The sequence below is a fragment of the Podarcis melisellensis genome (assembly GCF_964234715.1).
Source record: "Podarcis melisellensis genome assembly, chromosome: 3".
NCBI lineage: Eukaryota > Metazoa > Chordata > Lepidosauria > Squamata > Lacertidae > Podarcis > Podarcis melisellensis.
Genome location: NC_138530.1, coordinates 58325196 through 58348963, shown reverse-complemented (window position 1 = coordinate 58348963; position 23768 = coordinate 58325196).

Below are 23768 nucleotides of genomic sequence, written 5' to 3'. Positions count from 1 at the left end.
AGAAGCAAAAGGTAAAGGTGAAAAATATGTGTAAAAGAAATAGGTGTGCTTCATCAATTTCCATCTCTAGATTTAGAAAAACAAATAAAAATATGACTGACTAATCGAATAATAAGTAAAGTCTTCAAAGTCATTTTTCTGAATGTAATGAGAGCCATGCAAGAGGAGACATTCATTTCAATGGGCTATGCTGAAGAATTTCCACAACCATAATATTTCCTTTAGCCTTATAGTTAAATAAGTGAACAGAAACGTGTAATTTGCCCCAAGATACCTGAGAAATTGGCCAATGGAACACAATTTTTTAAATAAAAGTTATCCAGGGGGCATCCTGGAAACTACATGACAGTCAGGTTAATGCTTGTCCCAGGAAAACTGGTGGAAAGCATTGTCAAGGATAACCATACAGAAGAACAAGTCTTGCTGAAGCAGAACCAGCATGGTTTCAGTAGGTGTGTCTTGTTTTGCTAACCTATTTGAGTTATTTGAGTGTCTCAACAAGCATATACTGTATAGAGAGGTGAGCAAGTTGACTTAGACTTTCAAAGAGCTTTTGGCTCACCAAAGTCTTCTGAATAAGCTTATCAGCCATGAAATAAAAGAAGTCCACCTATGGATTGTTAACTGGTAATGCCAGTGCTTAATTATTTAGTTATTATTGCACTTAAAGGCAATAGTATGAATAAGAAGATTATAAAGTGGGAAAGTTCCTTATACAATGACAGTGGTGATAGTTATTGAAAACAATTCCAGACCGTTAAGCTTCTATGGAGAGGTTGTTTTTAGTGGTGTTTTCCAGTGCAATTGTGTACAAGTCCTGTTGAGTTCAATGGGACTTGCTCCCATGTAAGTGGGTATAGGAATGCAGCTTTACCGTGGAATCCCATACATGTCTATTCAGAAGAAGGCCCCACAGGGATAAATGGTACTTATACTGAGAGTCTTAGGTAAGTGAGTATAGGATTGCAGCCTCAGTTTCTGGAAGCTTCATATTCCTGAGACTTTGTGATCTTCTCTGCAGTAAGGCATTTTATAATGTTACCTTTTTAACTCCACAAATTTGGTTCCTATTATGTTTCCATAAAGCGCCAGAAAACCACCAACAAAATCAGTATAACTTAAAATGCCAGTGATAATAATATTTCTCTTTGGAAACATTACATCATTCCTTCAGTTATTAAAGAGCAAAATACTCAATTTTTATTTTTAAGAGCTTAGGCTTGCACCCAGTTTAATGACAGTTTAAAAACAAAATAAAGTGGCACCTCGGTGACTTTCGCTGAGCATGGTATTTTACCTCATTCCTCCAGTGTCTGCTGTTGGGGACTAAGAGGAGCCAGCCTAAATGGCTATGATTCAGAATGTGCAAATTAGTTGGCTAGGATCCCAGTACAAGATAATTTTAAGAACTTAATGGAAGGAACGTTTCCTGCCTACCCCCACCCTGGGGCAGCCAATTTTACCTTTTCTCGGGGCTTTCTGAACAGCATTGGATGGGGCACAGGAACCTGATGAGGAGGGAGGATTGCACCCAACCCAAAAAAGAGAGGCTTATCAGGGAGCTTTATGGGGAGGAGTAGAAGAGAAGCTTTCCTTCTGTGAATGTCTTCTCTAAGGATCAAACCAGTGTATGGAGATCTAGCTACGATTGCCATGGCAAACACAAGCCGTGAAAGAGGAATGTGTCTTCCTAAGCATGCAGTGAACATGTATCATCCTCTGACTTTTGCACAACGGGAATGCAGCTTATGATACTCTTGCTTCTGGCCCTACGTACCACTGCCATGTGGCACCCAAAAAGTTGCCCATGAAGGAATGTGGCACTCACACTGAAAAAAGGTTCCCCCACCTCTGGTGTCAACAATTGAGACAAAGGGGTGTCCCACTCCCATTCAACACCCGGCCATTGTTTTGACTATTTGGCAACAGAGGCCAGGGTGCCCAGTATGACTCCCAGTCAGAAAGAAAGGAATATGTAGCTTATTTCGCCTGTAACAGTGCTCTCATATGCTTCTACTGTGAATCCAAGGCAGCCATATAGCTTGGAATCATCCACATTAGAAAATTGATGAAGACCAGGAAGCCATTTTAGATTGTCTTACAATGAAATCTTGTAAACTATTTCGGAAAGGAAGAAATCTCATAAAATTGGTATAGGCTGCAATTTGGACCTACTCAGTCTGGAACAACCCAATTGATTTTTATAGTTCTACTTTGGGATAAATAGGTTGTGGATTGCCACTCTGTAGTGATTTGCAATAACATCTCAGCTGAGTCAGAAAATGAGTTTCTTTTTGAATCAAAGTTAAAGCCTTGGAGAAGGAGACAGGTCTGGCAAGTGTTAATCCTAATATTTCTAGTAAGTCAGAATTGAAACTGTATTCAAATCTTTTAACTTTACCTTTTTTATGCTTACATTTTCATATCATAAATATGTATATGTATAAATATGTATATTTATGAAGGGGCCTAAATGATAATGTTCTCTTTCATTCTTTTTTGTGTGCGTATTTTGTTTTGTTTTGACTAACTAAAGCCGCAAAACAATTGTTCAGCAAAAAGTCACAAAAAACCTCTTTGCTTTGTTTCTGCCAATTTGTAACTGCATGAAAAGGCTGATGTCTTGAGAGTTTGAAAGAGGGTTTTCTATCATTATATCTAATGACTGTTCTGCTTAGTTTGTGATTATTCATTTACATCTGGTTGTTTGCTGCTCTTGGCGGTACTTGAAAGAGTTGCATCCATTCGGTATTTGCCTCTCGCAGAATCATTAATTTTCTCTTCGAGAAAGGCATTAACATCTTCATGCAATTTGTTTCTCTGATTAATGAGAACAACTAAATCATTCTCTGTCTCTCTGATCCATCCGTCTGATTTTTTATTTTTTTTACATAGTCTGGATATACAGACGGGGGCTGCCCCATGTTCTTTTATGCTGGGTGTGCTGTGAGCATGCAGTGCCACTGTGTGCATGAATGATCCTTTCTCTGAAATTTGTGGAAGTACAGGATCTGTCCCAGGCAGTTGTATGCCCCTTGATCCATAATGCACAGTTCCCAATACCTAAAGCCATTAGTTCCTCCTTTCTTCAACAGCTTGTCTCCTCTCCTCTACATATCTCTTTCCCACCAACTCTTTCCTCAAATTCCTGTTGATTACACTATGTTTTCCCTTCCGCTACTTTGCTTCTTCCAGAGATTTCCAGAGATCTTTGCATCCTGCACTGAGGTGACCTCCAAGGACCCTTCCAACTCTACAATTCCCAGTCTTCAGCCTGTCCCGTGCATTTATGTCCATGCTGGCAGCTTGTATGAGGTTTTAATCCTAGCCAGCCTGACAATTTATCCCTTCCTTTTAGTCTGAGAGTGTTTTGTTGGTGACAGCTGCATCCCCTGAGCAGGTTAAATATTTGTGATCATTCTGTGGCATCATAATGGCTTAGTAGCTTCAGCACATAATATAATAGATATAGAACATCATCTTTCTGCATGGAGTTCTACAGAGTTTTCATCCTGCCTGCATGTACAGTGGCTGGATCAGAGTGCTAAATCTTTCACATAAATTTAAAAGAGAAAAAAAACTTAATTGTCTCCTTCTGAATCGTTAATAATTCAGTACGTCTTAACTAGATACTGTGATCTTTAGGGACTGATGATCTTGTAGAAATTTGACAGATACCCACTTTTGCTTTCTGTTTGACAAAACTCAACAGTTGTTCACTGATATCTAAAAGAGGGCTCCTCTTTTTCTTAATCCTTCTTGCAGATTGTCAGATGAAAAGCTCAGAACATCCCTAATGGGAATTTCCTACCTCTCATCACTTAGATGGTTTTCAGATGTATATATTTTTTATAGCAATTACTTCTTCTATCACTTCTTTCCTCCATATTCTGGTGCCATAGTCTTTCTGTTGATTGCTAGGAATGAGCTTTGCTGTGTGTTTTTCCCTGTTTGATTTGCCTGAGGCTTTGTATCTTTATCCCTAGATTTATGTCACATTGAAAGCATGTATTTCAGTTTTAATGTACTACAGCAATAAATAAATATGACAAATTCAGTATTAGGAATGGAAAAAAGTGGGAATGAGGTAGAAAAAAATCCTGAGGTGCCAAACTGGATTGTAACCTAGTCTTAGAAAATTAAATTCTGGTTGCACCATCTCAAAAAAATACTTGAGCCCTAATGTAACTGAACGGATCACCAATAGGTTCAGAACAAAAGGAAGCATCATGTGAACAAATATGAATCATGGAATTTGTTGCTGGAAGGTGTGTTGATGTGGATAACCATTAGCAGAGTTGGCAACCAACTGTGTTCTTTCAGGGAACAAGTATTTGTGGATTGGAAAACCAATAAACATTCTAGCATGCTCTTCCTTGTCCTGCCAGTCTCTCGTAGGCATCATCAAAAATCCACACTTTTTCTGCCTTTGACACACCTGATCCAGCCAACACTTCTTCCCATGGAACTGTGAAGAACCTAAAGTTCTCCACAAGGGTGTGGAGTCTGGGATAGAGAGTCTGAAGGTAGAAGCTTAAAGGGCCTAAGTCGACTCCTAGTCTTTGTTGGAGCAAGTGGCTTACTTGGAGCTATCCATGGTCCTGCAACTTCTGCCTTTCCTCCTCCTCCTCCTCCTCCTCCTCCTCCTCCTCTGTCCGATCTGGTCTTAGATCATAAGACAACATTCACACCACATAACAAAAAGCCCTGGTCTGGCCCTGCTGCCAAACCATGCGTTATTTTAAGTGGTTGGTTTGCACTTGTATTTTCCCGTCCCCTAGCAGGAGTCATGGACTGACAGGGGAGTTGATGCAGATTGGGACTGGTCCTGCCAAAAATATGCCCCACCCTCCCCAAAGCTGCTATTCTCTCCAGCTGGGAAATGTTTATTGGCAAACATAGCTTTTCAGGGAGGGGATTTTCACCAGGATCATGGCATGAAGCAATGGGTCAAAAGACAGATATATGTCAGGAAATAATAGTGGGGTATAAATAAATTAACAACAACAACAACAATGGGATCTAAGCCAACAGCAAACCTGGGGAGTAAAACCATTTCCCTTTAACTACATGTAAGAACAGACTTTAGTGATTTATTATGTGATTTTTGATCTGATCATAATGATCTGATATGGGTGATATGGAGACAGAGTCACAGGCAATGACTCAGCCATTTGGTAAGGTTGAGGGCACTTCAGCATACAAATACAAATAAGTGGTTTTGTGAGTGTGATCTTCAAGAGTTCATTCATCTTCTTGGCAAACTATATAGCAAACCCTTCGCTTTTCTCTACTGAAAAGTTCATGGATAAGATGAGGCAGTTTGGATTCAGCACAGTGGAGAAAAAGAGGGGAGATGAAATGTCAAGGTTGCACAAAAATAAGGATTTTCTTGGCCCAGCACATTTTGAAGTAAACTTAGTGCATACAATTATGGGTTTCATTGTCACAATGTATTTTGAAATGCCCCACACCAACACACATGTATATGGCACACTCAAGAACACAGTTGTGTGTTTTTAAGTGTCCCTGAAGAAATGTGTTTTGAAATGCATTGGGACGATAAATACTTTTGTTTTTGTGCACACTTGGTATTTCATCCCCCTGTCCCCATGGTTTCTACCACCCTGATATTAGTACCATCAGCATGATGTGCAGAACTCAAACCACCATGCTAATCTGTTCTTTGAGGTGTCTGAGATAAAACATACACAATTCTGTATATTATTGGTCATAAGCCTTCTGCATGCCCATGTGATCTCTCTGAACAAAAATCAACATTTCAACGTATTAGTTTCTGCTTCCCCACTTTCCCCCCAAGTTGTTTTTAAACTGGGACAGAAAGCACAAAATGACCAGGACGCAGCAATGAAAAAGCAGTTGGGGCTGACAATATTTTAGCAGTGAGCCTTTCTTGCATGAAACTGATTATGGCAGCCAAGAAGAATGTGTTACTTCTATTTGTGCTGGACCTCTCAATAGCTTTCATTACCATTAACAATAGCGTCCTTCTAAGTACTGGTCCCTTCCCCAAAGGTAGTATTTGCATTGGAAAGAAATCTCCCAAACCTCTGATCCCATTGTCACACACACTAACTGATTCAATCTGCATTTTTTTAAAACCTGCACAAAGGAGAGATAAAATTGGGTGTCATCAGCATAGCAATGGAGTCCAATTTTGAAATGGTTCTTACTGGCACCAACAAGTTCATTCATAAAGGGGCATTTTGACAGGTGATATAGCTCTGCTTTTGGCATGGTTTGTTACCTGCGTCAGTATAACAATGCACCTCAGGATCCTAAGCTTCTTACTGAAGTCATCATCATCACTGACAATCACTACATATACAGTAAAACCACTGTCAAATCTGCTGAAGTTCTTTGTTACATAGGATGAGAGGTAAATCTCATATAAAATATACAAATTAAATCTCCAAGTCCCCTTTACAGTTAATCACTAGATTATCTAAACCTTTTGCCCTAATCTTCTTAGTTGCCATGACATAGAGGGCTATTTTGTAAGTTACAGAGTCATCAGCAGGTGGAGATTGCAATTCTCTTTCTTCTTCCTGGTTGTAAGCCCCCATTGAACTCGATGGGACTTACTTCTGAATAGATACATATAGGTTTGCATTGTTAATTGTGTTTAACTTACTTTGGGCTTTTGAAAAGCAAAAATCAAGCAAAATCAAGCTTTTCTTTTTAATCTCATACCTTTCAATTGAATTTTGCAATTTTGCATATTTGAAAATAGCAACTCTGGAAAAATGTTTTAAGTAGGAATGCTGTGTATACACCAGCTGTAGTTTCATATCCCCTGTGTCCATGCAAATTGTATGCAAATAATGTCAGTAATATGACTCTGAATATGCAAAGTAGCCCTACTATTGATGCTTATTAAATTGCCCACTACAGCTTTAATGTGATGTTTTGAATAATTTAAGTCATTACTTTTTCCCTAAAATGCTAGGCGTTTTCCCAAAAGGATGAAAACTCTCATAACTATGGCAACATGGACAAATGTCATTGTTCAGTAGTATATTTGCATGTATTTACGGTTGAATAGGAACCAAGCATCAAATGCACAGCAACCAGTGCTTTTCTGTAAAAAAAAAAAAATGCAGATGATACAGATGCATAGCATGAATTCTTACTTTAAAATCCCGTCTGTGTAATTGGCCAGGATGCACCATATTTGCCTGACAAATAGAACTTCATAATTTTAAGGTTATTTACTCAGTGTACAGTCTTCCAGATCCAATTAATTCAGAAGCTATTAACAAATGATAGGAATTAATTAAACCCTTATGTAATTGTGCCTGATAGGGATAATAATTAATACCAAATGGGCTCATCATTATGATGAGTTTTAGTACAAATTGCAAATACCAGTTATCCAAAGAGGTTGATTACTGATGATCATATGTTTCCAGCATTATTCACTATGCATTCCTTTACATTGTTTTATGTTGTGTCTCATTAAAAGTTGCTCTCCTTTCACCATAGTAAGAACATCCCTGTTTTACTTCATGTATGGGCATATGCAATATAACCCTTATACACAAATCCTGCAGCAAGGTTGACCCACATACTGGGGCCTAGTGGCTTGCCAAGGGGTGCCTTCCCTACCAGTTTCTTGGAACTGTCCACAGAGTATGTCCACTTAAAAAACATGTTAATCCCCTTTCCCTTGACCATTTTGTCACTCTAGTATAGACACATGTAGATCAGAAGAAAAGGTAACATATTGTGGCACCAATACACTCACCACCACCACTAACCTATGTCCAGGTTCCAAACAGCTGCTGAGGGTCAAACATTATGTGGGTGATCCATGGTCAGGATCATAGAATTCTATGGAGTTGGAAGATACCTAGATCGTCGTCTCGTCCAACCCCCTGCAATGCAGGAATCTAAACTAAAGAATCCATGACAGATGGCCATCCAACTTCTGCTTAGAAACCTCCAATGAAGGAGAGTCTACAACCTCCCAGGGGAGTCTGTTCCACTGCTAAACAGCTCTAAAAGTTCTTCCTGATATTTAGTCACAATCTGTTTTCTTGTAACTTGAATCCATTTGCTCCGGTCATACCCTCCAGAACAGGAGAAAACAAGTTTTCTCCATCTTCCATGTGAAAGTCCTTTAGACATTAGAGGGTGCCTATCATATATCTCCTTCAGTCTCCACTTTTTCAGGCTAAATGTACCCAGCCATTTTGGCATAGTCGATCAACTTGATTTGCCATTCTTCTCTGGTCGGGACTGTTTCTTCCTTCCATTTCTGGGCTAGTAATATCTGGGCAGCCATTGTAGCATACATGAACAATTTCCTCTGGTCCTTTGGAATCTCGATACCTATAATTCCTAATAAAAAAAGCTTCTGGTTTTTAAACAAAGGTTATTTTAAACATTTTTTTTCATTTCATTATATATCATTTCCCAGAATTTTTTAATAGCATTACAGGTCCACCACATATGATAAGGGTTCCAGCACCTTTAATAGTTGTGTGTCATAGAAAGAGCTCTTCAGCCCAATAGGGATGATATGTTGGCTGGGGGTGTGGCTGATGCACACATCAAGGGTGTCAGGCTAGCTTGTTTCTGCATGGAAACCCAGTGATCCATTCATACTGGACACCTGACAAGGGCTTATCTACCTTGTCTGAATTTGGGGACACAGGAACACAGATGGAGAAACTAAATCAGCCTGATCTGAATAAGGTATGTCTCCTTCTAAGAAGATACCTGTGATAACGACGAACAGGGGAAGCCTTTTGAAATATGGTTGTTTGGTTTTTGAAAGACTCTTCTGAGGCAGAACAAGACATTGAGAAACTGAACAGGGAGAAAATTGTTTCAAACTGTCATTTGTAATCTTAGAAAGGGGAAAGTGAAAAACCAAACTTTTTGTTTTCTCATTCAAAGACTAATAAAAAAAAAAACTTTAGTGAGCCAAGAATTCAATAAATGCCTAGTAAGGGAACACTTGACAGGAGAAAGATGTGAAATTGAGTACATTTGGAAGACAGTTTGAGAGTAAATTATTGAAAGAATATGAATATTTTCCTGTTATAGCTCTTTTGAGATGCCATATTTTGTATATTAGTAATGAAAGAAAGTATGGATGTATAGATCAACATTTAAATCATTGAAGAATCTTAGGAGGTTTTGCTGTACTATTTGTTGCCTCACCTACCTTTTATTATGAGATGCCAAAGTACATATTTTTCACTCCACCCTTTCCCCCTGCATGCATATGCTTGAAATACCTCCCAGAACCCGTGAGAAGCTACCTCTGACTTGCTTCAAATTTCTTCTCATGGCCTACCTTTTCTGTAAGCCACTTGGTTCTGATGCCCTGCATTAAGTAAACCCACAAATAAGTCAGAGCATGTGTAACTGAAACTATTGCATATGCTCTTCCTGTCTATCCTAGCCTCCACATCCCTCTCCTTCCTCCACTGCTTCTCCTGTATAAAATGTGTTCATCATCTGAGGTCCTACTTCGTGTGCCTCCTCCACAAGAGTTCCAGAGGGTGGCAACACGAGAAAGGGCCTTTTCTGTAGCAGTGCCCTGTTTGTGGAATGCTCTGCCCAGGGAGGCTCATCTGGTGCCTTCAATATATACATTGGGGTGCCAGTCAATAATGTTTCTCTTCAACCAGGCCTTTGGCTGATTAATATTCTACAAGCTTTTAAATAGGCTTGTGGGAGAGGGTAGTTACTGTTTTGTTTTCATTTTGACTATTTATTGGCCAGTTCTGGGCTTTCCCCAGCCTTGCACATCCATATCTCAGAGATCTCTAGGAGGGATCTCAGAGATCTCTGATCCACAAAACAAAAATGACATTTCCAGCTGTAAGGAACATACCAACTTTGTCAAGGTGCATGTATTATCTCACTGCTGGCTCTTCTGGCTGAGAACAAATCTCTTAAGTGAGGGTACTAGAAACTGCTGTGTGGACACTACTTTAATCTAAAGTGTGAAGAAACCTATTCTGCTTCTCTCTCCCTTTCTTTCACCCTAAATTGGTAGATCCGCTTGCTCATTGCAATTTCATGGTATTAAAGCTGGAGACATTCATTATTCTCAGCATACTTTCAGTTACAGTGTTATTTATACAGCATGTGCCTCCCCATAATCCATCTTGGCTCTCCTTGAAGTGCAGGAGTCAAATGGAAGCCTGCAAAATAAACATCAAAAAGTCAGTCGCACATAACTCATTGGAAGGGAATACAAATAAAAAACTGCAAGTAACTCAAGCCTGACCAACCGTGTCTGCTCAACTTTACTTGAACTCTTGAACGTCTTGTAGTAAGTTGTATGAATGCATCTGCACCTCTCCTCAAATTCCAGTTAAAATGACAGAACTGGGAAAACAGGAACAAGCCTCCTAAAAAGGAAGCTACCGTAATTAGTAATGGCCTTCGTCAGTGGCATAATGCCAAAATTTGGCTCCTCCATCCTCTCACCTTCCATTGTTCATCGTTGTTGCAGTGCCCCTTCAGCACTCACACACCCCTAAATCCACCTCTTCCTTCATCTCTGTTTCAGTACCGTTACAGCTTCCTGGACTGCATTTTTTCTTCTCTTCCTGTACACCATTTTCAGGGCTACCAAGACAGAGGGGAGAAATAGAGCAGACATTAGGGAGAAGGTGGAAGGGGGCTTGTTTAATCCATTGTTAGCCTATAAACTCAACAGTTTTTTTTCTCTGGGAACGAACCGTGCTCGTGTTTGTTCTGAGTCTTCATGGTGGAACAACACAACAGACAGATGCTGAAGGAGTAGAGAAACGTGGTCCCAAAAGATGTGAAGACTGGGCTCTACTATTTTCATTCAGGACATCATTCTAAAAGCAGCTCTCTTGTTTGATTGTTCTCTCTGGGTAGGTGTATGGGTACCTTGATTGGACGCCATCTTCTCAGCCAAAATAAACTAGTTTAACTCTTTGGAATACCATCACAAGAGGAAACAATAATTTGGTGGAATGTAATAATCTTGTTCAGATCCTTGCACTGATGGAAAGTTTAGAGAGTCCCTACTTTTCTTTCGTAAACCACTCAAAATGTTTGTATTAAGTAGTACATAAGATAAACAAAGTCCACAAATTTGCTCCTGACCAGTACGATGAAATGTACACATAGCTAAAACTCCATATCTTGTCTTTCTTTCCTCCTTAAACCTCTCCTTACTTGTAACATTTATTAACAGATTCACGAAGTGATAGACCTAGGATCCCATTTGAATCTCTACCCAACTCCTTGGTAAGGAACACCCAAATGATCACACCCACTGAAACCAAATGAGATTGCATGTGATCCTGAAATTGCTCCAACATTAATATGAAAACAGCAGAAAGCAGTTATGACATGTCAGATATATCCTGTTTGGAAATGTCTAGGTAATCTGTGGCTTGTTAAATCCTGACACATCTCTAATACCAAAGGCTGCTTTATCTTGTTAAGCAATTATGCTGGGTTAATTGATTTGATTTGCTTAAGTGTTAACTCTGCATTAGATGTGAAATGAGCAGCAGAACTGATTTCAAGTCCAGCCTATGTGCCTCATCAACCGTTCCACACAATTGTCAGCAGTCAAGTGAAGTTCTTCCCAGTATGAAATGAGGTACGCATCGATCTGCTGACAACAGCTGGGACCATTTACCTCATTTCAGATGACATGTAGTACAAGTGGCAAAAGCCCAAAGAAAGCCGCTGAGGCTGTGAAATGCTACAGCAAATCTTCTATGTGTAGAACACTTGATGTCTGTAATAACTAACAACAGGAGAATAGAACAGAAGAATAGAAGAATAAGCAATGGCACTGGAGTCAGTGGGGGGACCATTCATACTCCCACACTCCTTCATAAGTTACTTTAAACAAAAAAATTGTACTCTAGTGTTATGGGCTCTGTGACGCCAAGCAGGATGGGGCAGGAATGGCAAGATCTGTATGAGGAGGGTGGAGATATTTCAAGCAGTGACGTGGAGGAGGACTCCACTCTGGGGACTGTTGGACAGCCCAGAAGGGGAGGGGGAGCTGACCAAAGCAGTCCCACCCAGTGGTGGACCTACATTTTGGGGACCCTGAAGCTTGAACTGATATGGGGGTCTCTTAGCAATCAGCAACAAAGTCTGGGTAACTACTATTATCTTCTTCAATGGGGTACATCTCAGATTTTGATTAAAATCGCTGAACTGGATTATCCCATGTGTCAAAGTCACTGGTGTGAATAAAAAAAAAACCCCTATGCCTTAGTTTTTTAGTTATGGGGTGTTTATGAAAAATAGGGAAAATTAGGAAATGTTATATACATGCAGGGTTCACTTTTTAAAGCAAAATGTTTAAGCAATGTGAACAAAAGTTGCTTCTGGGGCGTCTCTGGGATTAGGGGTCCTGAAGCTTAAGTTTCTTTTGTTTCATAGTAGATCCACCTCTGGTCCCACCCCATCTCCTGAGAATGAGGTTCCCATGATAGCCGATGAGCCAGCCAGTCAATTGCAGAGCCAGCCGGATTGGAGATGGAGGGGGATTCAGAAGGCTGGACTCAAGTTCCATCGCCAAGGATGCACCACCAACAGATGTGAACAGACACAGCACCCTCTGCCCCCAGCAGGAGCACAAACTTGCAAGCTCAGTCTTCTCACTTTGAGAATTGCACAGATGACAGGTGCTGTCCCGCTCCTTTGAAAGTAGAGAAGGAGGGGTATGTCAAGTTGGAACAATGTTTTTGCTGTTGCTTAAGTCATGTATCGTAGACTCTGTTGATGTGCCTTTGAACCTTGTACAGTGGTACCTCCAGTTACGAACTTAATTTGTTCCGGAGGTCTGTTCTTAAGCCGAAACCGCTCGTAACATGAGGCGCCCTTCCACTAATGGCGCCTCCCGCTGCTGCCACACTGCCAGCGTGCGACTTCCTCTTGCATCCCAGGGCAAAGTTTGCAACAAGGGGCATCTACTTCCGCTTAAGCAGAGCTCGTAACCTGCAGCGTTCGCAAGGAGGACGGTATGTAACATGAGGTTCCACTGTAACATGTATGCATAGATTGTGTATGTTTTTCTCAGTTTTCAGGTTGTTAATTTGCACCCATTCTGAAGTTTTAAGGTGCATTCCATGTTTGTAATCTCTGTGCTATTTATACCTCAAGATTTAAGCGCTTTTTCAGTTACGTATTGTGCAGTTCCGATTGCCCAATGACCATTACAGCTTTCTTGGAATTCCAAGTCCGGTTGCTGTCTGCAGCAATGCTAATCCTAGCTAACATGTTATTGCTGTGAAATTACAAGGCTATACTTCAGCAATCAGAGTATATGCTGGCCTCCCATCTGTCTTTAGTTCCTTCTCATTGACTTGGCTTGCCCAGTGGTGTAGCGTGGGGGGTGCAAGGGGGGCCGGCCACACCGGGCACAACATCTGGGGGTTAGGGTTAGGGGCGCAAATCCATGGGTTAGGGGATGCAAATTACTTGCCTTGTCCTGGGTGCTGACAACCCACGCTATGCCACTGGGCTTGCCCATCAATATACTTCTGAATAAATGTGTGCATGCATCTCTTTATAAGGATCAGGCCACTCTGCTGCCAGGCTGTGTCTCCATGGAGCATCTGTTTGAGTGTTATTTATGTACTTCCATATATTTCCATGGTACCTGAAGGTCTCCGTTTCTATGATGGTGATAACTCAAAAAATAAAAATGCTGCCACTGTTACAGAAACGTAGGCATCCAGATATGGACCACTCACATGGAGGAAAATTTCTAGTATACAATAACTCTTTGCAAGCTGAGCTTGGCTATATTCCCAGCATGCCCCTGGTGTCACCTCAACCAGCCCTAGAACGATTGAAATCACATTGCCAGTCCATTCACATAGCTAATGAAGTAGGCCTTGGTCTGTCAAATCTGGCATCAGCTAAACCACTTAGCTCTAAGCAGGTTTTGTGTTGTAATTATAAGAGGGCTATTGTATGGGAATATTTTATGCTTCCTGCTCTTGACTGTCACACCTAAGCATATCTAATTAGTTTTTTATTTACTCATCTTATGCTGCTGATCATGAATCGCAAATAGAAGGTAATAAGAAATTGGAATGGATAAATTTATGAAGGCTATTTTATGATTTAATCTGGTACATTAGTGTTCTTTCTCTTGCAAGTAAACTTCTGAATATTTGATGAAGCAATTCTGTTATGATTCCTCAATTTTCTTTCTCAACAAGTCAGTCATAAAGGAAGGCATACTTAGAAGTGTTTTTTTGTTTTTAAAAATCCACAGATGTTGAATTTGTTAATAAATGATGCCTTTTCTTCTTCTTCTTCTTTTTCAAGCAGTCTGGAAAATGGGGAATCATTGACTACACCAATAAGGTTAAGGTCACAGAGAGAGAAACACCCGAGTTTATAGCAATGCAATTATTTACTACAGTCATGGGAGCTATAAACAGGGCCATTCCAACATACATAAAAGATTTGAGACATGGGCACAAATTTGCATAAAAATTGCACATACTTATATATCTGTGTATATGCAAATTTGGAATTTAAATGTCACAGACAGCAAGCAACCTAGTTTCCCATTCAAATCACCTCAGTTAAAATTTTCAGTTAATTTGCAGCCACACCAGTTCACCCCAATCAGCTCATCTTCAATTCATCTACTCCCAGTTAATTTCCCTACAAAATCTGCTCCAAGTCAATTCAATTCTTCCTTAGTTACCCCATTCATACATACATACATCTAGAAGACACCATCCTCTATTAGGTGGCAGAAAGAAGGAGGAACTGCTGAACACCTACTTTGCCTCTGTCTTCGCCCAAAAGGAAAGCCGCCCCCAATGATGTAAGCAGGGAGCTGCAGCCCCAGACAGGGAAAGAGGTGGCAAGGGAACACCAAGCTACTTTAAAAGAATTCAGATCTCCAGGGCCTGATGAGCTCCACCCAAGGGTACTAAAGGATCTTGGATGTCAGCTCAGAGTCTGTAATCTTTGAGAATTCTTGGAGAACAGGTGGGGTCTCTGCAGACAGAAGGTGGGCAAATGTTGTCCCCATCTTCAAAGGGGGGGGGTAGAGACCCAGGTAACTACCGACCAGTGAGTAGGACATTAATACCAGAAAATGTCTTAGAACAGATAACTTAGCAGTTAGTCTGTAAGCACTTAGAAAAGGATGCTGTGATTACTAAGACCCAGCATTGGTTTCTCAAAAACAAGTCATGCCAGATGAATCTCATTCTTTTTTTGATGTAGTTATAAGCTTGGCGGATCAGGGAATGCTGTGGACATAGTCTATCTTGATTTCAGTAATGCTTTTGCGAGGAAGGTAGTAAAATGTGGGCTGGATGAGGTAACTTGTTAGGTGGATTTGTAGCTGGTTGACTGGCCAAACCCAAAGAGTATTCATTAATAGTCCCCTCATCATCCTAGAAAAAAAAAATGACAAGTGGGGTGCCACAGGATTCTGCCCTGGACCTGTTGTTATTCAACGTCTTTATAAATGACTGGGGTGAAGGAACTGAGGGGATGCTAATCAAATTTGCAGATGACACCAAACTGGGAGTGGTAGCTAATGCCACAGAAAACAGAATCAGGATTCAAAATGACCTTAACTGAGCCCAGATGAATTTCAATAGGCACAGATGTAAGGTTCTGCACTTAGTTAGGAAGAACCAGATGCACAAATATAGGATGGGGAACACCTGGCTTACTAGTAGTACATGTGAGAAGGATCTAGGGATCTTGGTGGGCCAGAAGCTAAACATGAGTCAACTGTGTGTTGCAGCAGGAAAAAGCTAACACTATTCTAGGCTGCATCAACAAAAGTAGTGTCCAGATCAAGGGAAATAACAGTACCACTCTATTCTGCTTTGGTCAAACAACACTTGAAATATTGTGTCCAGTTCTGGGAGCCACAATTCAAGAAGGCTATTGACAAGCTGGAACATGTGCAAAGGAGGGCAACCAAGATGATCAAGGGTCTTGAAACCAAGCTTCAAGAGGAGCGGTTGAAGGAGTTGGGTATGTTTAGCCTGGAAAAGAGGAGACGGAGAGGAGATATGATAGCCATCTTCAAATATCTCAAGGGCTGCCACATGAAAGAGGGAGCAAGCTTGTTTTCCCCTGCTCTGGAGGGTAGGACTTGAACCAAGGATTCAAGTTAAAAGAAAGGAGTTTCCGACTAAACATTAGGAAGAACTTTCTGACAGTTGAGCAGTTTGACAGTGGAACAGACTCCCTTGGGAGGTTGTGGACTCTCCTTCATTGGAGGTTTTTAAGCAGAGTTTGGATAGCCATCTGTCATGTATGATCTAGCTGAATTTCCTGTATTGCAGAGGGTTGGACTAAATGGCCCTTGTGGTCGTCTCCAACTCTACAACTCTATTATTCTATTGTCTGAAATTAACCTATTTCCCCAAATTAATACACTACCCAGTAACCTAGATCACCCCCCTCCAAATTCATTACCCATCTGAAAGTACTCAGGGCACATAAATAGACTCCAGGTCCAGGGGCGGACTTTGGTTTTTCAGGTTTCAGTGCTGCCCTGTGCAATGTCATAATTCGGCACCCTACTGCCTCTCACCTTCCATTCTGCTTAATTCACTACATTATAGTTGTGACACCCTGTGGCGCCCCCTCGGCTCTGCACCCAGTGCAGTGGAACCAGTTGCACTGCCCTCTATCTACCTCTGCTAGGTCCAACCCTAGCAACTCCCTTGACCAGAAACTACTACAAAGAGAAGCATGATTCTGCCCAGTGGTAGTACTAGAAAAAAATGGGAGCACAGAAACGGCAGAGTATATTTCTAAGTGGGTGGGGAAGAAAAATAAGAGCATATGCTAAAGACAGGAGTTCAGAAATCAGGGGCTAGAGGGGGCAAGTTCCTTGTTTGTGGGGGTACTTACCTCTCTGCACCCCCATGGAGCAACCTATGAGTCTGCTATAATAAAATGACCAATAAAAATGCAAATTAAAATACCTGTTTCAGATTTATAAGTCACAACAATTCCAGCAGTGCCATGCAGTTGTTCTTTTAAGTAAATAAAGTATACGGTATTCTAACCCTGCTCACATTAATTTTGTTGGATGATCAAGAGGCTTTTGTTCTGTTTTTCCTCTCTTGGGTTATTGCCTTGGCAGATTCTGTTATATAATTTTTATTTCTCCCCCTGTAACCTGTTTGAAAGTTTCTGTTCTGTTTTCATTCTTAAAATCTGTTTGAAGTTTTCTGAACTATTTTCATTCTCAGTGCATGTTTGCTCTCTAAACTTTCAGTTTATGGGATTTATTCTTCCGAACACATATAAATAACTGAGTTAGCCTGAATTCTGCAGGCCAGTACACGCAGGAAGCAAAACCAAACATCATTTTCCATTTCTTAACTCATGTCTGAATTGCTCTCCTGCAGCTCACAACTCTGCATGGATCCTTGAAGCTATCTGACCTCATTCTGCTCTTTCAGTTCACCTCCCCTCACCAGTTATTCCTCTTTTCCTCTGTCCATGTGACCTTCCATTGTTTGAAGGTGATTAATTCATTTGTTCTGCCTTAGTTAGCTGGAATAACTCTCTTCTGCCAGTCATTTCTCCCTTATAATATTGCTTCCCACCCCCTCCACCTCTGCCACAGAGAAATCCAATGGCTCAGCTTCACAAGCAGGCAGCTGACACTGGTATAAACCAGCATTGGGATTCTTTGAACTTCTGACAGAAAAACTGAAAAGAAAATGGTGCATAATGTAACAACCAGGACAGCTCCTCCTCCAGCAACCATGGCAACAACGCCAATGAGCCTATCATAGAACATATCAACGACATATGAAAGAAACTGCAGAGTCAGAATGCCATGTTCCATTGCAATGGTGGGAAGAAAGACAGGCAACGTTTGAGGGATCTCAATCATTATTACTATTTTATTATTTATTAAACTTGTATGCCAACCTTCATCCGAAGATCACAACACAAAAATACAAAATGAGAACACAAAATACATAATAAAACAAACACAAACCAATAACTCCCCTCCCACAAACACGTTTAAAAGGCCATATAATGTTAATCAGCCAAAGGCCTGGTTATAGAGAAACATTTTCGCCTGGTGCCTAAAGATACATAATGAAGGCGCCAGGTGAGCCTCCCTGGGGAGAGCATTCCACAAATGGGTGCCACCACAGAAAAGGCCTGTTGCCATATGTCCAGATTTCCCCGGACATATCAGGAATACTGCAGTCGGCAGCAGCGTCCGGGCAGAAATTGGGAAAATATCTAGGGAAATCTGCACATATGGCAACGCCATGTATAACATGTTGCAGTAATCTAACCTGGAGGTTACCAGATCATAAGACAATATAAATTAGGCTATCCCTGTTCAGAAAGCGGCACAGCTGGGCCTTGTGAAACACCCAGGTCTGGTGAGAGGGAGTCATTCTGGCAGTGGCAGAAGTGGTGGGATGGGTGGAGCACAGTGGGAAATAGGGCAGGAGGAAGCACATACCTGTTTTGATGGCGGAAGAAGCAGAACATCATGTACTGACATAAGGAGCCAGGGCGACTTCTGTCAATCAGAGATGTCCCGGTAAAATCGGGACAATTTGTGGGTGGGTGTTCCTACAAAGCAAGCCCTAGTTGTTCAGCAGCTGAACAATGGCCAAACTGATTTCCCTTTCAGCAGCTGCTTTTGTACACTACGCCTTCACAAAAGATGATCTAGGTCAGACTGCTGTGCATTTATTTGTGCAATATCAGATATATATCTATATGTACACACACACACAATCTCATTGTTCTCAGTCAGTGAGTAATTTGGTGAAATCTTACTTTGAGTTTCATTATTATTCAGCAACAGATAAACATGACATGGGATGGGGGGAGAGAGAAATCACGATGACGCTACTTCACAGTGCTAGACTTAATGCAAATAAGCTGGTGCCAGCCCTTAGAAAATATCCTTGGCTGTGTTTATAGCTTTTCGGCAGGTCACCTAAATCAGTATTGCTGGTTTTTAATGTTTCCCTTCCTTTCTACATTTACAGTCCTAATCCCTAATAATGCTTCACAAATCAGAAGCTTTATCATATAATCCTTCTTTACTTAAATCTGCTCTTCGGTCTTAATGAATGAAACACCTTGGGTTGCTTCTTCTCATGTTGTGTTTTTGAACACCAGGAGTTTTCTTGAACATCATTCCCAGGGAAAGGGCTGTAGCTTTTCAACGGTAGATCATTTGCTTTGTGTGTTGAGGACCCGCCACCCGCATGGAGATAAGAAAGACACAAGAACACATGTATTTGGGTTAATGGGCTAAATAAGGCCACAACTTTATTGGTTACAGCATGTGAGAGGTATTGGCTTAGGCATTGGATCAGACAACTATATATGATAGCATCCCATTCAGCGGGGGGTCAATCGAGGGTTAACAGCTAATGGGAGGAGCTTGTTGATGCAAATAGAACTGAAAGCTTCCCAAGAAGCGATGGCCACAACCTGCCCTCCAACACACTGCACAAATTCCAATGCCTAACCGCCAATACCCAAAAAGTTGTGACGATTTGCTATGAGGTAGGTGAAAACCAAGAGGCTGGTGCCAATTTGCCAAATGGATAAAATTCCTACCAGGCTCCCTGGGCAACCAAGGCAACCAACCGAAGTCCATAGCAAGGTCAAAAACACAGAATTGACCTAAAGGGAGGGAGGGTGGGAGAGCCAAAGGAAGCAGGAAGCTGAATGGGGCCCCAGCGCCACCGCGGCCACATAAGCATGGCTAAATCCCGCCCACAGCGAGCCCTATTGGCTGTCTGCTGGGCTTGGTGCGGCAGCTAAGGGAAGGCTGACACAGGGGGCTGAATACGCCCCCCTGCTGATGCCGGTTCCCTCACACAACTCCTCCCCTCTGGGAGGAGGAGAGGTCTTGCAAGAAGAAAGCCTGTGTTTCATTTGTAGGTCTGGAAAAGGTTGGTCCTAAAACGCAAGAGAGCTGCTGCCAGTCGGTGTAGACATATTGAGGTAGATGAGCCAGGCGTTGTACTCAGCAGCTTCAGATAGTCTTATAATAGGGAGATTGCGAGTGCTAACATGCATAGTCCCCATGCTGTGTCCACCTCATGCTGTTTTGGTGGGGTACATACATGAGACTTTATGTAATATGCCCATACTGAGTGCAATAAGTTCCAATCTGTTAATCAGTTCCATCTTGAGGTTTGAGCCGTGCTATTCCAGTCAGCAAATTTGTTCTTTTAGTTGGGGTATGCTTTTATGTCTGAATCTCTTCTCTGTGTGTAAATTTTTTGCCTGTAATTAATTCTTTTGATGATGCTTTTGAATGGATGACCTGTTTCAGCTCTGCCTTCCTCATTGTCACTAGAAGAAAAAAACTCCCTTTGAAATTAGAGTAATGGATTAATTCTCATTTTAGGAGTTTTCTACCTCCCACCCTTTTGTCTCTCAAAAATGTATTAGCACCTTTGTGCCAGACTTCCAAGCGGAGCCATACAAAGACATTAGTTTCAAAAATTTGCTCATCTTTTCGGACATAGCATAAACAGGTTTTTGTGTGGTAATGGCTAATGAGCCAATCAGTAGAGCATATTTCAAATTAGTTTTTTTAATGGATAAGTACTAGATCTAGACTTATTATGTAATTATGCTACTGGGGAGGCATCAGTACCTTGAGACAATCACTTTGTATTGTCCGTGGGCTCTGTCATTTGCATTTGTAGTGCTAGCTAAATTTATTTTTGCCACAGATTTGTAGAGTTGGCAGGGTTCACAAAGGTTATTTAGTCCAAACCCCTGCAATGCAGGAATCTTTTTGCCCAAGGTGAGGTTCGAACGCACAACCCTGAGATTTAATGCTTTAATGACTGAACTATCCGTCATACCTAAGAAAAATATTTGTGTTTCTCTAGATGTGCCAGAATGTGGATTGATAACCAACTATGGTTAGGCACTTTTAACTGATATCAGTGGTAGAGAGTTGTAAGAATATGCTTAACTCTTCACTGCAATAAATGGGATTTAAGACTGTTTCAATTTGGCTGGCTCATCCCCACAATTTACATTAATACACTGGGGCAAACTCATTTTTTTGCAATGCAAGAGGTAGAGGAAATAGAAGTAGCAACCACCATCTGTTGCAAATGATACAAGCTACTGTAATAAATTTGACCATATATGGAGAGTATTATACTGTACAAGAATAATCAGAAATACACTTACTCTTGTTTTCTTATGGTCACATAATAAACAAGGGTTTACCCTGTGTATGCAGCAGGGAGGGTACTTTCATCAAGAGTACAGCATGAGCACAATGGGTTGAATCATCTCTGCATACTATGGTCCTGATCCCAACTGGCTCTGCCCTATGAGGCTGCTATTTAACTTCAAAAAAAACTAATTGCATTAATTGCATTCATGGATTTAACATCAGATCTAATTTGGAACTGAAGAGCAGCTCTATAGACTTCTGGGAGGTGAAGATGGTCTATAATAAAATTGTGTTTTAAAAGATAAAAGCATTTGCAACACTCGCAACAACACCTACACCCACCCACATAGATACATATGCACAAACACACAATTTCCAATTTACTCAGAAACTAAGCGTGAACTATAAAAGACAGATTATTTTGCTTAAGTTTTTTCATACTTTCCATCAACAACCAATAATGGCTTCTATCCGGGACCATATATTTGTCTAGTTGAATTATATTTATGTTTACCAGTGTGGCTGTTCGTATATTATCGGATTTACTCTGTGTAAGCGAATCATCTTTGTACTAAGCAAATGACGGGGGAATCTGCTGCATCAAAGGGCACTGTCACGAAATGAAATTCTGTTCTGTGGTCTCTCCAAGATGAGTTTTGTGTGTGCATGCTGGCCTAACAAACAGCAAACATGAGCCAAACTGTGAATAGATAGGGAATATGGGCTGATGCCAACTCCACAAAAATAATGAAGTATATTTGTCTATCATTGTGAGTGTGTTACCTGTTTGGAAAATACACATGGCATGAATTAGCTCTAAACTGGGCTGAAATAGCATACAGAAGGCAAATGACCATACAGAAGGAACTTTAAATATACTGAAAACAATGGTAGGATAAATCATTAAAATCCAACAGGGTGATGAGGAGAACAAATGCATCAATCTAGGCTGCATAGCATGCAAAAAGCACAAGTTTTATTTACCAGCAGTAATAGTGCAGTTTCAATTATTTAATGACATGTTGGCACAAAACTAAAAATAGAAATAAAACATCAGAGCAGCACACAAAATAAAATAATTAAAACAAATTCCACTCCTTTCCTTACATGCAAGAGAATGGGAATGAAAAGTAAATACTGGCAGAGCAATGCAATAGTTTGCTTTTGAAGGTGACTACAACGCTTAAATTCTATCAACACTGGAAGAAAAAGCTGAGACAGAGCAACCTGCAACAGTCTTGTAATGAAGGCTCAGTATTATTCAGTAATGAAAGCAAAGGTAATAACAGCCCAGTGTGGTTATAACCATGTTGGTGATAGGTGTGCTGAGACTGAGAGCATGGCTTATCAACAACAAGGTCTCTGCCTTTAAATAAATGGGGAACAAAGAATGCTGGGATGGGACTTTTCCGTTAACCAGTGTGCATGTTAGCGATGGATGTTGGTGGAAAATCCTGGTATTTTAATGTATTCTGTTACTTGCATACAAGACGAACTGAAAAGGGCACACACACAAAAGAAAGGAACAGAATGTTGCAACAAACCAGTTTTTGAAGTGAAAGACAGAAAATCTAGATGGAAATGTAGAAGAACGGAATGGCAGAACAGAACACAGGGGAGAGTTAAGCCATAAAGCTGTACCTCTCCTTTAAATCAGAACCAGTGAAGGCGGTGAAGGTCCTGTGTGAGTGCCTGGAGGCGGTTGGAGGTTGGATGGCGGCTAACAGATTGAGGTTGAATCCTGACAAGACAGAAGTACTGTTTTTGGGGGACAGGAGGCAGGCTGGTGTGGAGGATTCCCTGGTCCTGAATGGGGTAACTGTGCCCCTGAAGGACCAGGTGCGCAGCCTGGGAGTCATTTTGGACTCACAGCTGTCCATGGAGGCGCAGGTTAACTCTGTGTCCAGGGCAGCTGTCTACCAGCTCCACCTGGTACGCAGGCTAAGACCCTACCTCCCCGTGGACTGTCTCGCCAGAGTGGTGCATGCTCTAGTTATCTCACGCTTGGACTACTGCAACACGCTCTACGTGGGGCTACCTTTGAAGGTGACCCGGAAACTGCAATTAATCCAGAATGCGGCAGCTAGACTGGTGACTGGGAGTGGCCGCCGGGACCACATAACACCGGTTCTGAGAGATCTGCATTGGCTCCCAGGACGTTTGAATCGTGCTTGTGCTGACCTTTAAAGCCCTAAATGGCCTCGGTCCTGTATACCTGAAGGAGCGTCTCCACCCCCATCGTTCAGCCCGGACACTGAGATCCAGCGCCGAGGGCCTTCTGGCGGTTCCCTCATTGCGAGAAGTGAGGCTACAGGGAACCAGACAGAGGGCCTTCTCGGTAGTGGCGCCCGCCCTGTGGAACGCCCTCCCATCAGATGTCAAAGAGATAAAGAATTACCTGACATTCAGAAGACATCTTAAGGCAGCTCTGTTCAGGGAAGTTTTTAATATGTAATGCTGTACTGTTTTTAACACTGATTGGGAGCCGCCCAGAGTGGCTGGGGAAACTCAGCCAGATGGGCGGGGTATAAATAATAAATTATTTTTATTTATTATTATTATTATTATT